This window comes from Dromiciops gliroides, chromosome 2, assembly GCF_019393635.1.
Source record: "Dromiciops gliroides isolate mDroGli1 chromosome 2, mDroGli1.pri, whole genome shotgun sequence".
NCBI lineage: Eukaryota > Metazoa > Chordata > Mammalia > Microbiotheria > Microbiotheriidae > Dromiciops > Dromiciops gliroides.
This window is the reverse complement of record NC_057862.1, coordinates 327,562,160-327,582,593: the sequence shown is the minus strand read 5'-3', so window position 1 is coordinate 327,582,593 and position 20,434 is coordinate 327,562,160. Positions and strand designations below refer to the sequence as shown.

General features: G+C 42.9%; 1 protein-coding gene across 3 annotated transcripts in view; it reads right to left on the bottom strand.

Moving 5' to 3' along the window:
• The window catches only part of CYFIP2 (cytoplasmic FMR1 interacting protein 2), a 145,092-nt gene extending 128,284 nt beyond the window's left edge, over window positions 1-16,808 (bottom strand). Inside the window, exons 1-2 of one of the 3 annotated variants that reach the window (XM_043982125.1) lie at window positions 16,364-16,548; window positions 7,565-7,977 (exon numbers count right to left, since the gene is read on the bottom strand). The gene's annotated coding sequence lies outside the window, so the exon portion shown is untranslated. Of the gene's footprint in view, window positions 1-7,564; window positions 7,978-16,363; window positions 16,549-16,656 lie in introns of those variants that run through there. The other 2 variants (XM_043982124.1, XM_043982123.1) reach the window with 2 other exon arrangements.
• Window positions 16,809-20,434: the final 3,626 nt, after the last annotated feature.

Below are 20,434 nucleotides of genomic sequence, written 5' to 3'. Positions count from 1 at the left end.
TTTTTGATTAAATGGCTAATCCCACTGTACTCATTCCTTGCAAAATTATCTAGAATCCATAGTAAATAGACAGTTATGGGGGCAGCTAGATGGCACAGTGGATAGAGCACCGACCCTGGAGTCGGGAAGACCTGAGTTCAAATCCAGCCTCAGACACTTAACACTTACTGGCTGTGTGACCCTGGGCAAGTCACTTAACCCCAATTGCCTCACCAAAAAAAAAAATAAAAAAAAATAAAAAAAATGGACAGTTATATGGTGTAACTAGAAGGTTACATGGAGTAAAGAACATTGGACTTAGGGTCAAAAGAATCAAGTTCAAGCCCTTCTCTCCATTCAGTCACCACCCTAGTTCAGGTGCTCACCACCTCTTGCCTGGGCTATTAGTCTTCTAATTGGTTTCCATGCATCTAGTCCCACGGCTCTCCAATATAGCCTCCACACAGCCGACAGATTGATATTTCCAAAGCACACATCTCACCATGTCATGCCAGAAAAACTCCAGAAGCTTCTTCTTGCTTCTAGGCAAGAATGCAAACTCCTTTCTTTGGCTTTTACAGAACATGACAGTCTGGATCTAGCCTCCCTTTGCAGGCTTATTTCTCCTGATTCTCCTTGATTCCATCTAGTCAGACTGGATCACTTGCTGTTCCCCACACACATAACAATCCATTCCCCCACCTCCATGACTACATAGGTTGTCTGTCATGCCCTCCCTGGTATGCCCTCCCTCCTTCACCACTATCACATCCCAGAATCCTCCTACAAGAAACCAACTTGATCCCTATTTCCTATTCCCCAAGATGCTAGAGACATTTCCTCGGAAATTACTTTGTGTCTACCTTGTATATATTTTGTATTTAACTCTCATTTATTCACTATACCTTTTCCCCTTAACCCTCACCAGATCTCCATTGGATGTAAGTTTCTTGAGTGCAGGAACTGTTTCTTTTTTTTTTTCTTAAGGTACCTAGATGGCAAAGTGCACTAGACCTAGAACCAGGAAATTATTGTTCAGTTGTTTCAGTTGTGTCCAACTCTTTGTGACTCCTTCTTAGGGTTTCTTGGCAAAGATACTGAAGTGGTTTGCCATTTCCTTCTCTAGTTCATTTTACAGAGAAGGAAACTGAGGCAAACAGGGTGAAATGACTTGCACAGGGTCATACGGCTAGGAAGTGTCTTAGGTCAGTTTTGAACTCAGGTCTTGCTGACTTCAGGCCACAGTGCTCTATCTACCGGGCCACATGGCTGCCTAGCCTTAGATACTTACTAGCTTTGTGACAATGCACTTAACCTCTGTCTGCCTCAGTTTTTTTTCACCTATAAAAATGGGAATAATAATAGCACCTACCTCACAAGTTTGTTGTGATGACCAAGGAGATAAGATTTATAAAGTGTTCAGTGTAGTTACTGGCACATAGGTGCTTAACAAATGCTTGTTCCCTTCCCTGTGTATCCCCAGCATCTGGTACATAGTAGTGTTCTATAGATGGTTTAAAAGATGGTTTTGATAGATGGTTTAATAGATGGTTGAATAAAGTTCCAGCTCTGATATTCACTAGCTGTGTAACCTAAGACAAGTTATATAAGCCCTATGACTCAGTTTCCCCATTTGTAAAATGGCAGAGGTATATTTACATGTATGTCCTGCCTCCCTTGCAGGCTTGTAGTGAGGAAAAAACCTCATAAAGCATTAAGCACTTTAGAAAAGCAAGTTATTATGGTGATGATAAACCTCTTCAATCTCCAATTTCTCCCAAAGAAAAAGCACAGCTCCACTATCAGCAAACTCAGAGTTCACTTTCCATCAAGGTACAGCCTCAGATATCTTTTGATTCAAATACTAAGGATGGAAAGAAACTGAGCTGTCAATGAAGGCAAGATATGCCCACATTGTTTCTCTGAGCAATTTCCTGCCTTACAAGGTTTGAACCAAAGGGAGGTACCAGAGGAAGGGGCCCAGATGCCCCTTCTCTACAACAGTTTTTTCTGTTTGTTTTGACCACAGATAGTCCATGGGGCTTCCCCAACCTAGCCAGAAAAACTGCTGTGATGAGAAAACTCTAGGCTAGAAGAGAGAAAGGTACTTTGAACTAATCAATTATAGAATGTCCCAGATGATGAGGTTCTGTAATAAAAAAATGTAGCATGTCAGAGCTGGAAAGGAACTGGAGCATGGAATGTTTGTTTTTTTCAGGGCAATGAGGGTTAAGTGACTTGCCCAGGGTCACACAGCTAGTAAGTGTCAAGTGTCTGAGGTTGGATTTGAACTCAGGTCCTCCTAAATCCAGGGCTGGTGCTTTATCCACTGTGCCACCTAGTTGCCCCTAGAACATGGAATGTTAAAAGTTAGAAGGGTACCTAGAACCTAGAAGCTAAAAGCTAGAAATTACCTTAGGACAAAAATCTTCTAGGACCCCTAGAAGTTTCCAAGATCCTTTCAGAGGGTCAATGAAATCACAACTATTTTCATAATTATAACTAAAATGTTTAAATTTCTAATGGAACAAATATTGATTGGTATAACCCTCATAAACAAAATACCTATGGAGTATCCTCAGTAATTTTTAATAAAGAGGTCCTGAGAAGTTTGAGAGATACTGCCTTAGAACCAGGAATGTACAATGTCAGAGCTAGAAGAAACCTTAGAACACAGAACATTAAAAAAAGAAGGAACATAGACTCTAAGTGCTAGAAGGCATCTTTCAATGTAGCATTCTACATTCCAAATTGGAAAGGACCTTAGAACACAGAATGCCTGAGGGGGAAAGTATCTGAAAAGTCATCTTGTCCAACCCATTCATTTTATAGATGTGGCCCAGAATGATAAAGTAATTTGGTCAAGGTCACACAGCTAGTGGCAGAACCAAATCTTCTCCCTTCCCAGCCAGCGTGGAAAATTTTGCCATGAAAATCCAATGTGAACCAATCTATCAGGACAGGATGGACTGTGGAGCAGGATGTCTGATTTATATATAATCTTTGGTTGTTTTTGATGAATTGTGGGATTTGATATGTTAATTGTTTAACTTAGGTAACACAGTTCTCACTTAGGTTCTATGAACTTTTCTTATAAAAGGATTTCAGGCTGATCGAAGCAAACTTGCCTGATCAGGTTTTTTTTTTATTCCTACATCAAGTCCTGAGATCACATCTCTAATTTCAATCCAAGTATTTATTGTCCACTAAGAAGTGCTCAGGAAAGCAGCATCACATAGTGAGTAGAGGGCTAGCCTTGGAGTGCTTGAGACTTGGGCCCGGGTCCTGCCTCTGACACTCACTGTGTGACTGGGGTTGAGTCAGAAACTCTTAGTGTCCTCAAAGCAACTCAGAAATACTAAGTTACTGATGAGTTGCTGATTTGTCCTGAAGAAGGGCATTTCTGCACAGGGAATGCCAGTGAAATCACCAGATGCAGATTTAAGATGAAACACTAAACACTGAGGACTCTTGATTTGTAGTTTCATTGGCATAGAGAACTCTCAGTAGAAATCAGCATCTTCTCTGTAGTTTTAGTCTTAGACTTAGTACTGAGGGGTTAAACATAAAAGGTAAGAGCACTGACAACTAATATCTGTTAGAGGCAAGATTTGAGTTCAAGTCTTCCTGCCTCCAAAGCTGACTCTTTATCCATTATGCCACACTGCGTCTCTTTTAGCCTCTTTGTTCAGTCACTTCAGTCGTGACTCCTCATGACCCCATTTGGGTTTTCTTGGCAAAGATACTGGAGTGGTTTGCCATTTCCCTTTTCTAGCCCATTTGACAGATGAGGAAATGATGCAAAGAGGGTTAAGTGACTTGCCCAGGGTCACACAGCTAATAAGTGTCTGAGGCTAGATTTGAACTGGTGGAATAGTGGGAAATAAAGTTGGACAGCTAAGGTTTTGGTCACATTTATTCTTCAAAGGGGACAAGCAAACCTGGGCACAAGCCTGCATTATTTTTCTTAAATAGATAAGAATCTTTTTGTACTGACTTCCCTTTAGCCACATGAACTGATCGGGAGGGAATATGGGAGAGGAGGGAGTGTTGTGAGAAGCAGTCCCTCTCAAAACTTTGAAATTCCCTCTCAGCCATACTATCAAGGTTTCTTACTAAGAACAGGTCTTTTCCACTGCCAAACGCTGGCTGATTCCCTTGATTCTCCTTTGCCTGAAAGGGACTGAAGGTGAGGGCACAGCTACTCAAATGATCACTGTTATTCCCTCTCTCCCACCAGGCAGATCAGAAGACTCCACCCTTTCTTTCCACCCTTCCTCTCGCCCCTCCCTCCTACCACCAGCATTCCCGGTTAGAGCAGAACACTGAACATGCTGTCATCTGAGTCTCAATGGGGAAGCTAGCCCCAGTCAGCACTCATATTAGGACAGACAATTGAGTAGTACTGCAAGTGGCTCCCCATTCTGTTAACCAACTTGCTTGACTGCTTCCTGTGTTGCTGTCAAGGGCGGAGGGGCCTTGCTGTTGATGACAGATTTGGGCAATGTGTGTGTGTGTGTGTGTGTGTGTGTGTGTGTGTGTGTGTGTGTGTGTGTGTGTGTGTGTGTGAGAGAGAGAGAGAGAGAGAGAGAGAGAGAGAGAGAGAGAGAGAGAGAGAGGGAGAGAGAGAGAGAGAGAGAGAGAGAGAGAGAGGTGTCACACTAGTAGAATTCCTCAGCCTTCAACCTTCAGAGCCTGTGTCCACGTTTGCTACTGGCACCTTAGACAGTCCCCCCAAAAAACAAACGTGAAAATGAGAGAGTTGAACTAGATCTCTCAGATCCCTTTCTTCTCTAAAGTTTCTGCTGCTGTGATTCTAAATGCTTGTTGGGTCAACCAATAACCAAAGTACAGGTTTGCTGGTTAAAAGAAAGGATATCGTAAGGAGCTATTAGAGTTGCCAATTTGCCTCAGTCTCAATAAGAATCTGGACATCTAGCTCTTTTCTGTGAACTGATCAGATATTAAAATCCATAACCTACTCTGATCATTCTATGGCTAGCAGAAACCCTAAGGGTAAGCTTCACATTCTGTCACAGGCCTGGCTTTTTCTTCTGCAGGTGCAATGCCCTTGAAAGCTTTAGTCATATGCTTTGGACTTTAAATGCCCTGCCAAGATTAGTCTTAAGGACATACTTTTTTGGGTAGCATATTAGGAAATTGTTTACTAAACACACATTTCTTAAATTTAATTCAAGGGTCAACAACCTTTTAAGAGACAGAACAAAGGTTCCTTTTTTTTTTTTTTTGCGGGGCAATTGGGGTTAAGTGACTTGCCTAGGGTCACACAGCTAGTAAGTGTTAAGTGTCTGAGGCCGGATTTGAACTCAGGTACTCCTGATTCCAGGGATGGTGCTCTATCCACTGCGCCATCTAGCTGCCCCCCCAGGTTCCATTTTTTTAAAAAACATTATTTATTTATTTTTATCATTCTTGATTTTTTAAATTTTGAGTTCTGAATTTTCTCCCTCCTGCCTGCTCCTCCCTCACCCACTAAGAAGACAAGAAATGTGATATCAATTATACATGTGAAATTAGGCCAAACATGTTTCTATATTAGCCATGTTGCCAAAAAAACCACAAGAAAAATATAGAAAGTGAAAAAATTTATGCTTCAATCTGCACTCAGATTCCACCAGTTCTCTCTCTGGAGGTAGATAGCATTTTTCATCATAAGTCCTTTGGAATTGTTTTGGATCATTATATTGATCAGAGTAGCTAAGTCTTTCACAGCTGATCATCTTTACAATGTGGCTGTTACTGTGTACAATGTTTTCCTGGTTCTGCTTGCTTCACTTTGTATTAGTTCATATAAGACTTCCCATATACATTTTCTGAAACCATCCTGCTCATCATTTCTTCTTATAGCACAATAGTATTCTATCATAATCGTATGCCACAACCTGTTCAACCATTCCCCAATTGATGTGCATCCCCTCAATTTACAATTCTTTGCCACCACAAAAAGAGCTGCTATAAATATCTGTGTACATGTAGGTCTTTTTCCTTTTTCTTGGATCTCTTTGGGATAAAGACCTAGTAGTGGCATTGCTGGGTCAAAGGGTATGCACAGTTTTACAGCCCTTGGGCATAGTTCCAAATTTTCCTCCACAATGGTTGAACCAGTTCACAACTCCACAAATGATGCATTAGTGTCCCAATTTTTCACATTCCCTCCAGCTTTTTTCATTTTCCTTTTCTGTTATGTAGCAAATCTGATAGGTATGAAATGGTACCTCAGAGTTGTTTTAATTTTAATTTCTCTAATCAATAGTGATTCAGTCCATTTTTTCATTTGATTATAGATAGCTTTGATTTCTTCTGAAAACTGCTTTTTCATACCCTTTGACCTTTTATCAATTGGTGGATAACTCATATTTTTATACATCTTACTTAGTTCCCCATATATTTGAGAAATGAAGCCTTTATCAGAAAAACTGGCTGTAAAAATCCCCCTGGCCAGTTTCTTGTTTTCTTTTGGCTGCATTGGTTTTGGTTCCAGTTTTTTTCTTTAATGAAACAGAAAATACCTCCTAGTTGGAGGTAAATACCTTCCTGCCTCAAGTCTCTCCCCACTCCTGTTCATCCTCCACACAGCTATCAAATTGATATTCGTGAAACACAGTTCTGACCATATTACCCTCCAATTGGAAAATCTTCAATGATTTCCTATTAAATCTATAATAAAGGCTCTTAACATGGGGGTCCACAGATACCCCAAAGGTCTTTGGATAGATTTCAAGATCTGTGGACTTGAATGGGGGAAAAGAACTTGATTTTCACTCATATATAACTGAAAGTTATCATTTCCTTCCATTCTGATTTTTTAAAAATATTCTGGGAAGGGATCACTGGCTTCACCAAATTACCAAATAGATCCATGGTACACAAAAAGTTATGAATCTCTGCTATAAAATAAGATTCAAAATCCTCCAGACTGGCATTTAAAGCTCCCCACAATTTGGCTCCCACCTACTTTTCTAGTCTTATTTAATGTTATTCTCTTTCATATACTCTTCATTCCAGTCAAATTGTCTGGCTGGCTGCACCTCCTGCCTATGCCTTTGCACAAATTATCTACCGTGTCTGAAATGCACGCTCTCTTTACCACTACCTCATAGAATCACTAGTTTCCTTAAAGTTCAGTTCAAGGGCCACATACTAAAAAGGTCATTCCTGATGACTCCAGTTATCAGTACTCTCTGCTAATTATTATTATTATTATTATATCATTATTTTATGCTAATTGTATAATGTTTATGTTATATTATGTTATTATGTTACAAATTTTTACCTAGCCTTAAGCAATGAATGGACAGTACTTCAGACAACCTGAGACCTGGGAAAGACCTTAGCTTAAAAAGGCCAAGGTCTCCCACTACATCCAGGGCCATCTCCAGTTGTCCTGATGTATGTCTTGCTACTGGACCCAGATGGCTCTGGAGGAGAGAATGAGGCTGGTGACTTTGCACAGCCTCGCCTCACTTAAATCCAATTCAGTGAAAGTCATGACATCACCTTCCTGATGTCATTGGTCCTCTTCCAGAATGAAGGACAAACAAACAACAACAGTTATTTCTATTACCTTGTATGTACTCTGTGTACAGGTTTTTTCATCCCAGTAGAACATAAGCTCCTTGAAGGTAGGGATCATTTCCTTTCTGTCTTTGTATGGTTTTCTCAGTACCTTGCATAATGTCTTGTACAGTCCTTTATGCAAAGTAGTTACTTAAATGTTTGCTGGATAGAAATGAATTCTGGGGAGAGTGCTCTCTCTACACAAAGCAGGCAGCAGGCAGCAATAAAAGGATGTTTGCAATGCTGTCCACTAATTTAAGAGGAGGAAGGGGAGCAAGAAAAAGTCAGCTTTCAACTCTCATAGCTGAGAATGGTTTTCATAGGCTGCACAGAGGTGGAAGTGAGGGAGCCAGGTTGGGACTCGATATTGACAAATGTGCTGGAAATGGCTGGTCTGTGCACACGGCCCTGTGGTACATGCTGTGGGGGATAAAAAGAAATAGAAATGTGGTCTCTATTTGAGGCACTGACATTCTCATGCTAAGACAATAGGATTTAAATTCACTTTGAAAGAACATTTGTGGGATGTTTCCCTCAAAGACAGACACAGACCTTACTTGAATGCAGAGACTGTCTTATTTATCTTTACATTCCCACAGTGCATTGCACTTGGTAAATACTTGTTTGAAGGAATGCATGCATGCATGAATGAATGAATGAATGGTAGTAGAATGACTTTAAACTCTGTGCAGACCAGACAGTAGCTATTATGTTTGTCTTTCTCCTCTGCTTTTCTCTAAGTCCCCTATAAGTCGAAAATGTCTGATTTGACAGGGACCAGAAGAAGATGCTACACTGCCCACAGGATGTTATTTGAACCCTCCACCCTGACCCTGGATTTTGTTTCGAGTCAGGTATTGTTTCACTCACACCTAGCCCTAATGCTAGGCTCTCTAAGGTTACCTAGTGACAGTATGAATGATCAGATCTGCCCAGTACTGTACATCTTAAATCAGTTGGTTCTCTCAGGCTTCTCTACAGAGAGTTATGTTTACTTTCCAATTCCCTTGAACCCCAACTTAATTGGTGTAATCTTTTCAGAGCATTACATAACAAGAATCCAAACCACCCCCACTGGAAACCAATCCCCTGGCAAGGGTGGATCCTCAAATCACCCCTTGCAATGATACGCTCCCACTCCATGCTCTTAGCTGTTTCTGACACCTGGGAATCAGGGACTGGACAATGTTCCACACAGGCCCATCACAGCCCTCTAAGTAATGGCTGAAGACAAGGAGTCAATCTTTTACATCTTCACATTTGGATAGGCATCCCACACTCACACAATGAATGCTGAAATGTCTTTCTATACCCAAGACTTTTCCAAAAGCCATTTCAGAATTTCTGAATCACAAAGTCCTTTTCAGCCCCTCGGTCACTCGGCGGTACAGGCCACAATCCTCCTTTTTAGATCAATGTACAGTATGCAATTAATAAATAGTCTCTTGAGGAATGGAAGGGCATCTGTCCAAATGGTTCTAACATTCAGGAATATGGTCATCATCTTTTCTATTTTCATAGCATTTCTCTCCTAAGACTCTGCTTTACAGACATTATCTCATCCTCAGCATTTCACAGAAGAAGCAGGTAGCAAGTAAGACCAATTCCATTTTGGAAATGGAAGAACTGAGAACAGAGGGGTTCTGGGGCTGGCCTAAGGTCACATAGCAAGTCAATGATATAACTAGTCATGGGGAAACCCCGAGACCCCATACCACTGCTCTATTCATCAGTTCTAAACAGACACAAGCCTAGATTACTTTTCTGCCTAGCACTTTTGTAAGTAGCAAAATGTTCCCTGAATCTCTCTTGTTGATTGCATAACATTGAGCATACAGGGGGGGAAATTCCTTCCTGACCTTATGTTCTATGCTTTGAAATGTGAGAATTGTCTCAGCCTTTGCTTACATGGCTTTCTCCAGCTCTGGAATGTTTTCCTCCCCTCCTCTCTGTCTATTTAAATCCAAATCCATCTTCTGAGGTCTAGCTAAACTCTTACCTCTTCCATAAAGCCATCCCTGATTCATGTTCCCTTTGCTACCTCTTCCCATCCAGGCCACAGAGAAAACTGAACTTCCTTAGGTATTGAGGCTAGCTTCTGCAGGAATACCCACAATGCTCCTATACAACCCAAGCCAGAAATGAGCTCAAAAAAAGATTTTGTTATTCACAAATTCTAGGTCACTAAAAACCATGGCCAATGCTACTATGTCATTAGGCCACGTGGGTGGCACCAAAGAACCCACTTAGCCCATAGCTGCCACTGAAAAAAAGGGGGGAAAAGTTTTCCAGCAAAGCTATCCTTGGGAGGAAGAAGTCCAGGACAAATCAAACTGTAAGCACCCCTCTGTGGCCAGGTGAAATTGAGATAAAATGAACATGAAGAATAGTCTCGAAGGAAAAAGTAGTCACAAAGAGACAATATTCATGGGATGGGGAAGGGGAGAGGAAGTGTTGGGGAACAGTACTGGAAAGGAAAATAACTACAACTGGATATATAGTCAGACAACCTGAGTTCGAAGCCTGGTTCTCTTCTGTTTTCTAAGTGGTCTGAGAGAAGTCACTTCACTTCACCTCACCTTACCTCACCTCACTGGGTTTCACTTTATTTATTTACAAAAAGAAGAAATGTACTAGATTATCTAAATATGTTAGGTCTTTATAACAGTTGATCTTTAAGATTCTTTCTAACCTTAAGTCCCACGATTCAACCTTGTGTTGGTTGATAGTGGATAGTGAGGGTTTGAACAGACAGATGATTGGCTGCACTGCATGAATGATTGTGGCCCCATACCATGTAGGAGCTGAAAGGGATCTTAGAGGTCATCTACTCCAGTCCTCCATTTTACAGTATGGGAAACTGAGATCCAAAGATATAAGACAGCGGGGTCAGGATCCCACAACAAATTGATGACAAAGTCAGCACTTGCACCCATATCTCTTGACTCTTCCCCAACCCAGGCTAGAGGATATCCTATTCTACCATTTAAAACCAGCTGGGAAGAAAATAAATCTATATCCTTTGGTAATATCTCCCTAAGTCACTAACTAAAGGCACAGGCCCTGCAATTCAAAGTGCTCCTAAGAATGAGGGGGACTCTTAATAGCTCACATTTACACAACACCCTAAGACTGATGTTTTTTCCCCATTAGAATCTCTCTATTTCGGGGCAGCTAGGTGGCGCAATGGATAGAGCACCGGCCCTGGAGTCAGGAGAACCTGAGTTCAAATCCGGCCTCAGACACTTAACACTTATTAGCTGTGTGACCCTAGGCAAGTCACTTAACCCCAATTGCCTCACTAAAAAAAAAAAAAGAAAGAAAATAAGCTCCTTGAGGACAATTGTGAGACTTTTAAGTCTGGATCCTCGATCCTTTGTGCTGCACTGGGCACACAGTTAGAACTTAATAAATGCTTTAAAAAAAATCTCTCTGTTTCCATTTCTTCAGCAATGGGTCTAGATCATTTCTCTGGCTACTTCCAGTATACAGGGAATAAGCCTTGGAAATCAGGAATACCTGGGAGTCGAGACACTTACTATCTGTGTCATACTGGGTAAGTCAGTTAAACTTTATGCCTCAATTTCCTCATCTGCAAAATGAAGATAATAGCACCTACCTTCTACAGTTGTGAGGATCAAATAAGAATACAAAAAAATAAAAAGTTGGACTAGATGAGCTTTGCAAACCCTCAAGTACTGTATAAATCCTAGTTGTTGTTACCTTCAAGCCATTATCTAGCCTCTGCTCGAAGACTTTTAATGAGAGGAAAACCCCATCTCCTGAGGCTGCCCCTATTATTTTTGGACAGCTCTAATTGTTAGGACATTTTTGTACTTAGGTCAAACCTAAATCGGCCTCTTTCCAATTTCTCTCCATAGTTCCTAGTTCTGTCCTCTGGCCAAACAGAGCAAATGATAGCCCTTCAAAGTCTTGAACACAGGGAGATGTCATAGTGGAAAGAGTCCTGGATCTGGAGTAAGAAAGACCTGAGTTCAAATCCAGCCTCATATACGTATTATCTGTGTGACCCTGGACAAGTCACCTAATTTCTGTCTGCCTCAGTTTCCTCATTTATTAAAAAAGGAGGGGCTAATAATAATAACAGCTACCTCCCAGGGTTTTGGGGGGATCAAATGAGATAATATTTGTAAAGTACTTTGTATAGCTTTGTTATGGGAATTTTTAATTTCCTTTTATTATTTGGGACTCAGGGCCATTCCTCCTACAAATTTGGGTTAGCAAAAAGTCTGTTTTGATATTAACCTCACCTAAACAAAAGTTGTCCCATGGGATGTAAAAATTTACTTAAGAGCCTTAAACATTCCTTAGTTAAGCCAGAAGAATCTCAACACTCCCTGACTCCTTGGAAACATATAAGTAAATCCTCCTCAATCAGTCTATTGGTGAATCCTCTACATGGAGGTTAGTCTGTAACCTGACTTTGTTTACCTACGGAGTTTGTTTGACAAGGTTTGTTTCTTTGGGGAAGGTATGAGATTATGACTTTGCTCAACTTTTAGAACATTGAAGGAAGTATAGGATTACGGATCTCTCTTCTCTTTGCCTTTTATGGCCCGAGAGGAACGTACAAGATTGCAATATGTAAAAGAATTCTTTCTCTGTCATTCTGATGTAATTTTGTCCATAAGAAGCCTTGTTAGAATCCTAATGATTGTTGTTTTCTCTGAGGCCTGAACTTATATGCTTGAGGATAATAATAAAACCTAGGTTTTTACCTCCATCATTTCTGCATTGTGGTAAATATATATTTAGCAGCAATAACCTACCATTTGAACCCAGAGAGGGGATGTTTTCCCCATAACAGCTTATATATATATATATATATGTATATATATATATATGTGTGTGTGTGTGTGTGTGTGTGTGTGTGTGTGCGCGCGTGTGTATAAACTATTATTATTAAAGCCTTTTTTCTCCAGGCTAAATAAACAACCTTAATTCCTAAAAGATACTCATAAGGTGTGATGTTGAGACCCTTCACTATCCCAATAACCTCTGGATCTCCAGAGGATCCCTCATCTTCATCTCCTCTGGATATCCTCTAGTTTATCACTGTCATTATCAAAATGTTCTTCCTAGAATTGAACCTGATACTAGAGATATTGTCTGATCCAGTAGCTTGTATAGCCACCTTGCCTCTTTTAATATATCAATGAGGTGGACTGATACCTGGTGTTATTACCAAAAATAAATAAAAGGCTAAATCACACCAAAAACAGAGATATCCTCATGGTACTACCATCGAGATGAAAATCACCAGTTTGAAGACCACCTAATGAAGTCCTCTGCAGCCAACAGTGGTCCCCAGAACACTCTTTGAGATGGTGCCAAATCTTCAAAGCTGGAGGTTGATAAATGTCAATTTGTGCCCTGTGCTAATTTTAGAAGAGCTGTTCCCAATGTTAATGAGTAGCCTGCTTTATTCCTTAACTAATTTTGCTTGCTGGTCAGTGTCAGCAATACAGGCAGAGCATTTTATGGGAAATGGAGCCTTCCCAATGAATGAACACAGTGGGGATATGAATTATTAAGAAAGCACCCTGTGTATCTTATCTGCTCCCTCTTTTCTTCCACCTTCCCACTTCTAGGTCTTGTATTTTCCCTTGTTCTCATTCTCTCTCTCTCTCTCTCTCTCTCTCTCTCTCTCTCTCTCTCTCTGACAGTCTCTGGTCTTAAATGACCCCCCCCAAAAAAAAAACAACCCTCGGTTTTATTTGATTTGTATTCAATCTTGACAATCAAGTAAGCTTAATCTATTTCTTAGAACAAGTTTTTGCTCTTCTGCTTTCCAGCAGGCTTGGGTGCCTGTGAAGCCAGTCAGAACTGGCTAGGAAATATAATAAAGGAGCTTAGAGAGGGGGAGCTTAGAGAAGGGGAGAGCTAATGCCACCAGGCAGGAGGCTCAGTGTTCAGAGCTGGCCGATGGCACCCAGCTTTGTAAACAGTAACACTGCCCTGTTTCTTTCTGCTTGAAAGCTAGACTCTGTGCAGGGACAGCAGCAAGTGAAAATATGTAATTCTTCAGGGGGGGATCAAATCCAGCCCATAACTTCACATAATTAGGTGCTAGGCGCTTAGCAAATTCACACACACACACACACACACACACACACACACACACACACACACACTGCCTCTCCTCCCAGTGGAATATAAACTCCTCAAAGGCCTGTTTCATTCTTGTCTTAGTGCTTAGTATAGTACCTTGTACACAGTAAGGATTCAATAAAAGTTTGTTGAGAAACCCACCTGTGTGGGTAGGTGATTTTCGTGTACTGGAAACACCACCCTATCCCTTTACATCCCACCAAACCAAGCCAATACTTAATTTTTTTAAAACCAAAGGAGTTTAATTTCTCTTGCTTAAAATATTAGAAGATCATCAAATTTAGAATCAAATGGGAATTTAGATCACTTTAGTCCACACCTCCCCCCCTCATTTTCCTGAGGCTCAGGTCATATTGCTTAAGGTCACACAGCTTGTAAATGACAGGGACAAATACCCCTAGGAGAAGTAATGGGCAATTTTTTGCACACATCTGTCATGCATGCACATGCATTTGAGTGAAGGAGTTTAGCACAGACCTTCCTGAGTAGAATTCAGAGGTGAGAATAGTGACTGAACACAAGGTTAGTAGATGCTGGCAGGTGGTGGAGGTAACTAGGGGTAAAGAAAACAAACTGCCAACCGCACCATTTGGCCTAAGGCTGACACTCTGCTACTTCCCTACAAGTGATATTTCTAATTCTTTTTAACCTTCCAAACTTTTAATGTCCTTGAATAACTTCCTAAGAACAAGCTCAGATTCACAGACCTGAAGGGGCACACAGTTAGGAAATGGGCAAGGGAAAATGACACCAAGTATTCCCCAGATTGGGTCCTCACTTGGGTCAGGGTGAGTCTTGTCTGTAGCTACCCACCACAGAAAATCACACATCAGGGACTAAACAATGCTGATAGATATGGTGTAGAACCTAAGGTAGGGAGGAAAAAGCCTTTTTAACCCCCCTGGGTCTTGGTGGCACAACATAGGCCAAACCAGGTTAGAGGGGAAACCTCTAGAGCTGATCATTCCTCAGCATTCCCCAGGCATTTGTAGGGACACTGACCATGGAATACTCATCCTATTTCTCAGCTGTGGAAAAGACGTGGCCTTGAAGTTAATTGACCTGTCCACATGCACAGTCCACCCCTGTGATCTGTTCACCTCATCTGCTTGGTTCTCCCAGTCCACTCATTTTCTGGTCCCTTAGTTATATACATATGAAGCTCTCCCTGAAAACTCACCCACATAATATGCCCCTACATAGTGGCTCCACACAATTCAACTTCATACATATATACATAGACACTGGGTGTCCATGACCATAGTGGGTGTTTAAATATGATATGGTATGAGACCTGCCTTCAAGGATTTCACAGACCAATAGAAGGAATCAGCCCTCAGTAAGGACAGCTGTTAAACACATATTACATGATACTTGCTTTGTAGGGGTACTAAATAAAATACTCCTTGAGTCCCAAGGAGGAAAGTCTTTAGAGATAGGAGCAAAATTGAAGACATCACGGGGGTGGGGCGGAAGATAGAGTTGGGCTTTAAAGCATGCATAAGAATTCAACATGGAACAGGGACATTGCAAACATGGGGAACAGCCCAGAGCCAGGGTGCTGAAGCATGAGCTTAGTTTGGTCTCTGGGAGTAGAGCACAGAATTCTCCCAGGGGAGAAATATGAGATAAGAAAAGAAAGAGAGGATGGTTCGAGGTTGGGGAAGGTCTTGAATGCCCCGCAGAAGATCTTGAACTTTATCAGCAGGTAGAAAGAGCTAGTTTTCTAGGCTTATTCTCCTACCCACCCCTAAGGCCATTGACTGGGAGGAGCCAATGAAGGCCTGAGACCTTATGTTGACAACAGTCTTCCTGTCTTAAGTCCCAGAGCTGTGACATTCTCTGGTTATTTCGTTCTCTCCGGAACCTTTCCTGATATCCCCAGGCTCCCAGCTCAGGCTCCCACGTTTTCCTCAAACCCAGTAATTCATCATAAATCTAAGGGCCACCAATGGAGCGGGCAGAGGGGGAGGGGGAAGGGTGGGGGCTGGGTGGGGGGCGGCCCTGGGCAGAAGCAGCAGCGGTGGTGGCGGCTGCGATGGCAGCAGAGGCGGCGGCTCCGACTCTGCAGTAAACAAGGCGCGGGGATGCTGCCCTGCCGCTGCCGCTGCAGGTGTCTCTAGGCATTGTGGGAGCGCCGCTTCCTCTCTCCCCTGCGTTCCCCCGGCCCTAGGGCCCGCACCTGCTGCAGCCAGACCCCGCCATGCTTCTGCCCCGGCTCCTCCAGGAGCCAGAGGTGGCTGGCAGGGCCCCAGACTGTTCCCTCCGTCCTCCGCCACCTCTCAGCAGAAGGGCCGCGTGCGCCCTGGCCCTTCTGGGCTCGCCTGGGGCCCAGATGTGGCCACCCGGCTGAAGGGGAGGGAGGGGCTGCAGCCGGCGCTGGCCCCGACAGACATCTGGGGGAGAGGGAGGGAGAATCGCGGGGCCAGGACCCGCAGGGCCCTGACATCCAGTCCCTCAGGGCTCCGTGCGCCCCGGCGGGCGCTGTGCCCTGGGGATGATGGCAAACGGGAAAGGGACTGTTGAGGTGGTCTCGCCCCTCTCTAGCTCCAGCTGCCAATCCCCATCCCCGTCCCCATCCCCGTCCCCATCCCCATCCTTATTGATCCTTGCCCCTGTTTTCGCTCTGAAGCCACGCATCCCCCCGGACAGCGCAGCCCCCGGCACCGCTTACCTGGTGTCCGGGGCTGGCGAGGTAGCCACTGGATCTGCGGCAGGTCCAGGGGAGGGGCCCACGGGTGCTGCCGGGGCCCGGGCCGGGGCCGGGGCTGGGGCCGGGGCTCAGGATGCTCTGGCTCCGGCTCCGCTCCGCCGGCTGCTCGGGGCCCCGCCTTCGCCCCCGCCCCCCTTCGCCTCCCCCTTCTCCTCCTCCTGCCTCAGCCGCTGCTGCCTCCGTATGTGTCACACAAAGAGCAGGAAATGGCCCCAGCAATAGTGTTCTTCCCCAAGTAGCGGCGATCCCCTCACCTGGAGCCGGGCGGAAGGGCGGGACGACTCTAAATCGTTTTCCCACCATCAAGCCAGTTCTCTGCCCCCGTACCCAGGCTGGGCCCCGGGGCCTGACAGAGCCGGAGGCGGAGACTCGGATGGGAATTGTGCACTGAAATCTCTCACAGTGAGGGGACCGCGCCGCGCTGGAGGGAAGGGAGGGGAAGGAGCTGGCTGAGAATAGCATCTGAGGAGTCTCGAGTCCTCATCCCTCAAGGGCCCATTTCAGCTGAACCCAGGACCAGGCGCTCCATATTTTGAGCAGAACTGTGCCTACCCAGGGTATCAAACACATCAGGTCCCTCTTAGAGAATTGGCAGCTCTTAGGAAGTTGTTGTGTACCCCCCCACCTTCCCTTCATGCAGATTTACGGGTGTATATACACAGAAGGACTCTTTACTTTAGTGGTTCTGATCCTGGCATTCAAAGCCTTCCACAATCCAGCTCTAATCTATTTTTCTAGCCTGATCTCGTACTATCTTGCCTCTTTACTGACTAATCTCCATCTTCCTTGTTTTCTTCCTACCTTTTCCCATCTTACATCATCCCCCTCCCAGGTCACCCCCAAGGCCTTAAATGGACCTGGTGCAGTAGGAAGAGCTTTGGAGTCAGAAGCCCCGGGTTCAAGTCCCATTTCAGATGTTTACTACTTGACTGTCACCTACTTTTCCTGGACCTCAGTTTCCTTATCTATAAAATTACTAGATGGCTTCTGAGGTTCCTTATGGCTCTGCTCCTATGATCCCTCCATATCTCCCTGTGATGAAGTCCCTTCTTTCTAGGCTTAAGTCATGTACTATCTTATCCATAAAGCCTTCCTTGGTCATTCAACCAGTCCTAGTTGAATTCGTTCAATCATTTAACCATAAACTGGGATCTAACCCATATCTCTTCAGCTCCACAAGGGAAGTAGGACAGACTGTCAAATACTTTGTTAAAATGTAGGTATACTGTGTGTTTCCAATGCTGAATATAGGCCCTTGCCTTGCATATAGATGCTTAATAAAGGTTCATTGAATTGGGGGCAATAATGGTAGTACCTGGTTTGAGACTCGTTCCTTCTTCACTCTGCAATTGGTCAACCCTGGGGTATAAATCACAGGATTATAGACTTACAGCTGGGAGGGAACTGGGAGACCATGTAGTCCAACCCCCTGGTCTTACAGTGATGGAAACGCAGCCCCTAGAAGTTAAATGACTTGTCTAAGACCATACAGATAGTAGAGGCAGGATTTGAATCCAGGTCATCCGACTCCAAATCCAGTACTCTATCCATTGCACTATACTTCCATATTTTATCTGTTCTGATCCCTAAACAAACTCCTCCTGGGGGAGGAGGGAAGAAGGAGAAATGATAGAAAGTGCTCAGGAGCCAGGAGCTCTAATTGACCCTTCCAGCCTTATCTCACACTAATCTCCTCCCTTGGCCTCTTTGGCCTTCAGTTTTCTCATCTCTAAAAGGAAAAGTTATTTCTAAAAAGAAAAGATTCTTTCTAAGGATCTCCAGCTCTCATGTTCTGAGAGTATGAATACTTCAGCACTCTCAAAGGCATCATGAGACAAGGGACTCTCTTTCCTAAATAAAATAAATTTCTAGGGCAGCTAGGTGGTGCAGTGAATAAAGCACCGACCCTGGATTCAGGAGCACCTGAGTTCAAATCTGGCCTTAGACACTTGACACTTACTAGCTGTGTGACCCTGGGCAAGTCACTTAACCCCCATTGCCCTGAAAAAAAAATTTCATTGATATCTTTTTGTTTTCACATCATCTATATTTTCCAATATATCACTGCTTTCTTCTACCTCTAAGAGGACCATCCCCTAATACAAAGAATAAAAAGGGGGGGAAAATTTTGCCCAATACATTAGGAAAGCCCTGACATTATATATTCAGTTCTAAAACTATAGTTCCCCCCCAAGGTGTGTGTGTAAATTATTTAAATATTTCTTGATAAAGCTGAGTAGATCCCATAAATAGCCATTCAAAGTATAATATACCATTTTCTAAATGGTACATTTCTTCTCAGTCTATATGAAATCAGCTCCCAAAAAGCTTCCCATGCCAATGGGAACTACACATTATTTTTGTTGTTGTTGTTGTTTTTGTTTTTTGCAGGGCAATGAGGGTTAAGTGACTTGCCCAGGGTCACACAGCTAGGAAGTGTCAAGTATCTGAGGCTGGATTTGAACTCAGGTACTTCTGAATCTAGGGCCAGTGCTTTATCCACTGCTCCATCTAGCTGCCCAGAACTACACATTATTAAAGAAAAATTAACTTGAGGGACTGAGTATGTGTCGTTATAGCAGTTCTATAACGAACTGTACACTTTTATAGACTTTCCACTTTGCCCATCATCTTTTGTGACCCAAGGGCTGTCTGTCGCCACCTACTGGCCAGGTTCTCTGTTGACCCTGAGTGGGACCAGAAGGAGGTTAAGGCTTTGCGCAAAATGGAGGTGAATGTGGGAGTGCTTTTATTTGTAGTAGAATGTATGAGTCTATGTGCACATTCCAAAACCATGTCAGTGGTTCTTAGACTTTCCCTGACTCAATTCAGGGGTGCTCTTAAGTAATTTCCAGTTACTGTATTTTATAATTGTCAATAGATTGGTGAGTGGCTTTCAAACTTTTTGATCCACATGACATTTTATCAAGTCAGCATTACTATCTGTTGACATTTGTAACCACAAAACTTCAGCCTCTCCAGGGACTCAGGTAGTTACTATAAATAGCACCCAGTTTCTTGAGGTTTATAGGGTCATGGATTTAATGCTAGAAGGAACTTTAGAGGACATTTAGACCAACTCCCTCATTTTACTCATTAAAAGGTAAGTGTTTTATTACTATCTCCATCATTTCTGGAAATACTAACCCTGGTATCCAGTACAGCAAACAAGTCTGTTGAGGCATATGACATTCCACCATTGAAGGAGTTCCCCACCCCACTTCCAAGGAGGGAGATAGGCTTTATTGTCATTTTTGGTATCATCACTGGTCTTTCAGTTTCAGAATCTGGCTCCTTCTAGTGATCTCATTTGCTTTATTGTAATCATTTTATTAATTTTTATTGGTTATTGTTCTTTTGGTTCCACTTAATTCACTCTGTATCTCTTCAAACACATTTTCCCCCCTTTTTATTCTTTGTATTAGGGGATGGTTCTCTGAGAGGTAGAAGAAAGGAGTTTCTCTTATTGTACAATCATATTCCTTCTCATTTTTGTATCATAATAAGTTTTTTGGTCATTTTCCCAATTAACAGGCAGATCCTTTGCTTCCAATTCTGCTACCACAAATACTCTTGCCATGTTTATTTTCATATGTGTTGGGCTTTTGTTTCTACCTTCAAACCTTCATTTTATGAATAAGGAAACTAAAATGCAGAAAGATCATAGCATCAGGAGTCTGAAACCGGAAAAGGATCATAGGATTATCTACTTAGAGTTGGAAGGTACCTGAGAAACCATCTAGTCGACTTTACAGATAAGGAAACTGAGGCTCATGGAGCTTAAACAACTTGCCTGAGGTCACAGAGTATATAGCAGAGCTGGAATTCAAACCTAGTTTGCTTTGGATGAATTTTGAGCAAAAAAAAAGTTACTTGAAGAGTGCCACCCCTTTAAACTTATTCTGGTTGAGCAGCTCACATAGATACCAGCTTTTAAAATGAGCCTTCTAGATACCTGAAGGTCCCCTGTGGATCACTGATACTCTAGGGGTCACTGCCTTACAGTGGCTTAAAAACCAGCATTTATTCTTT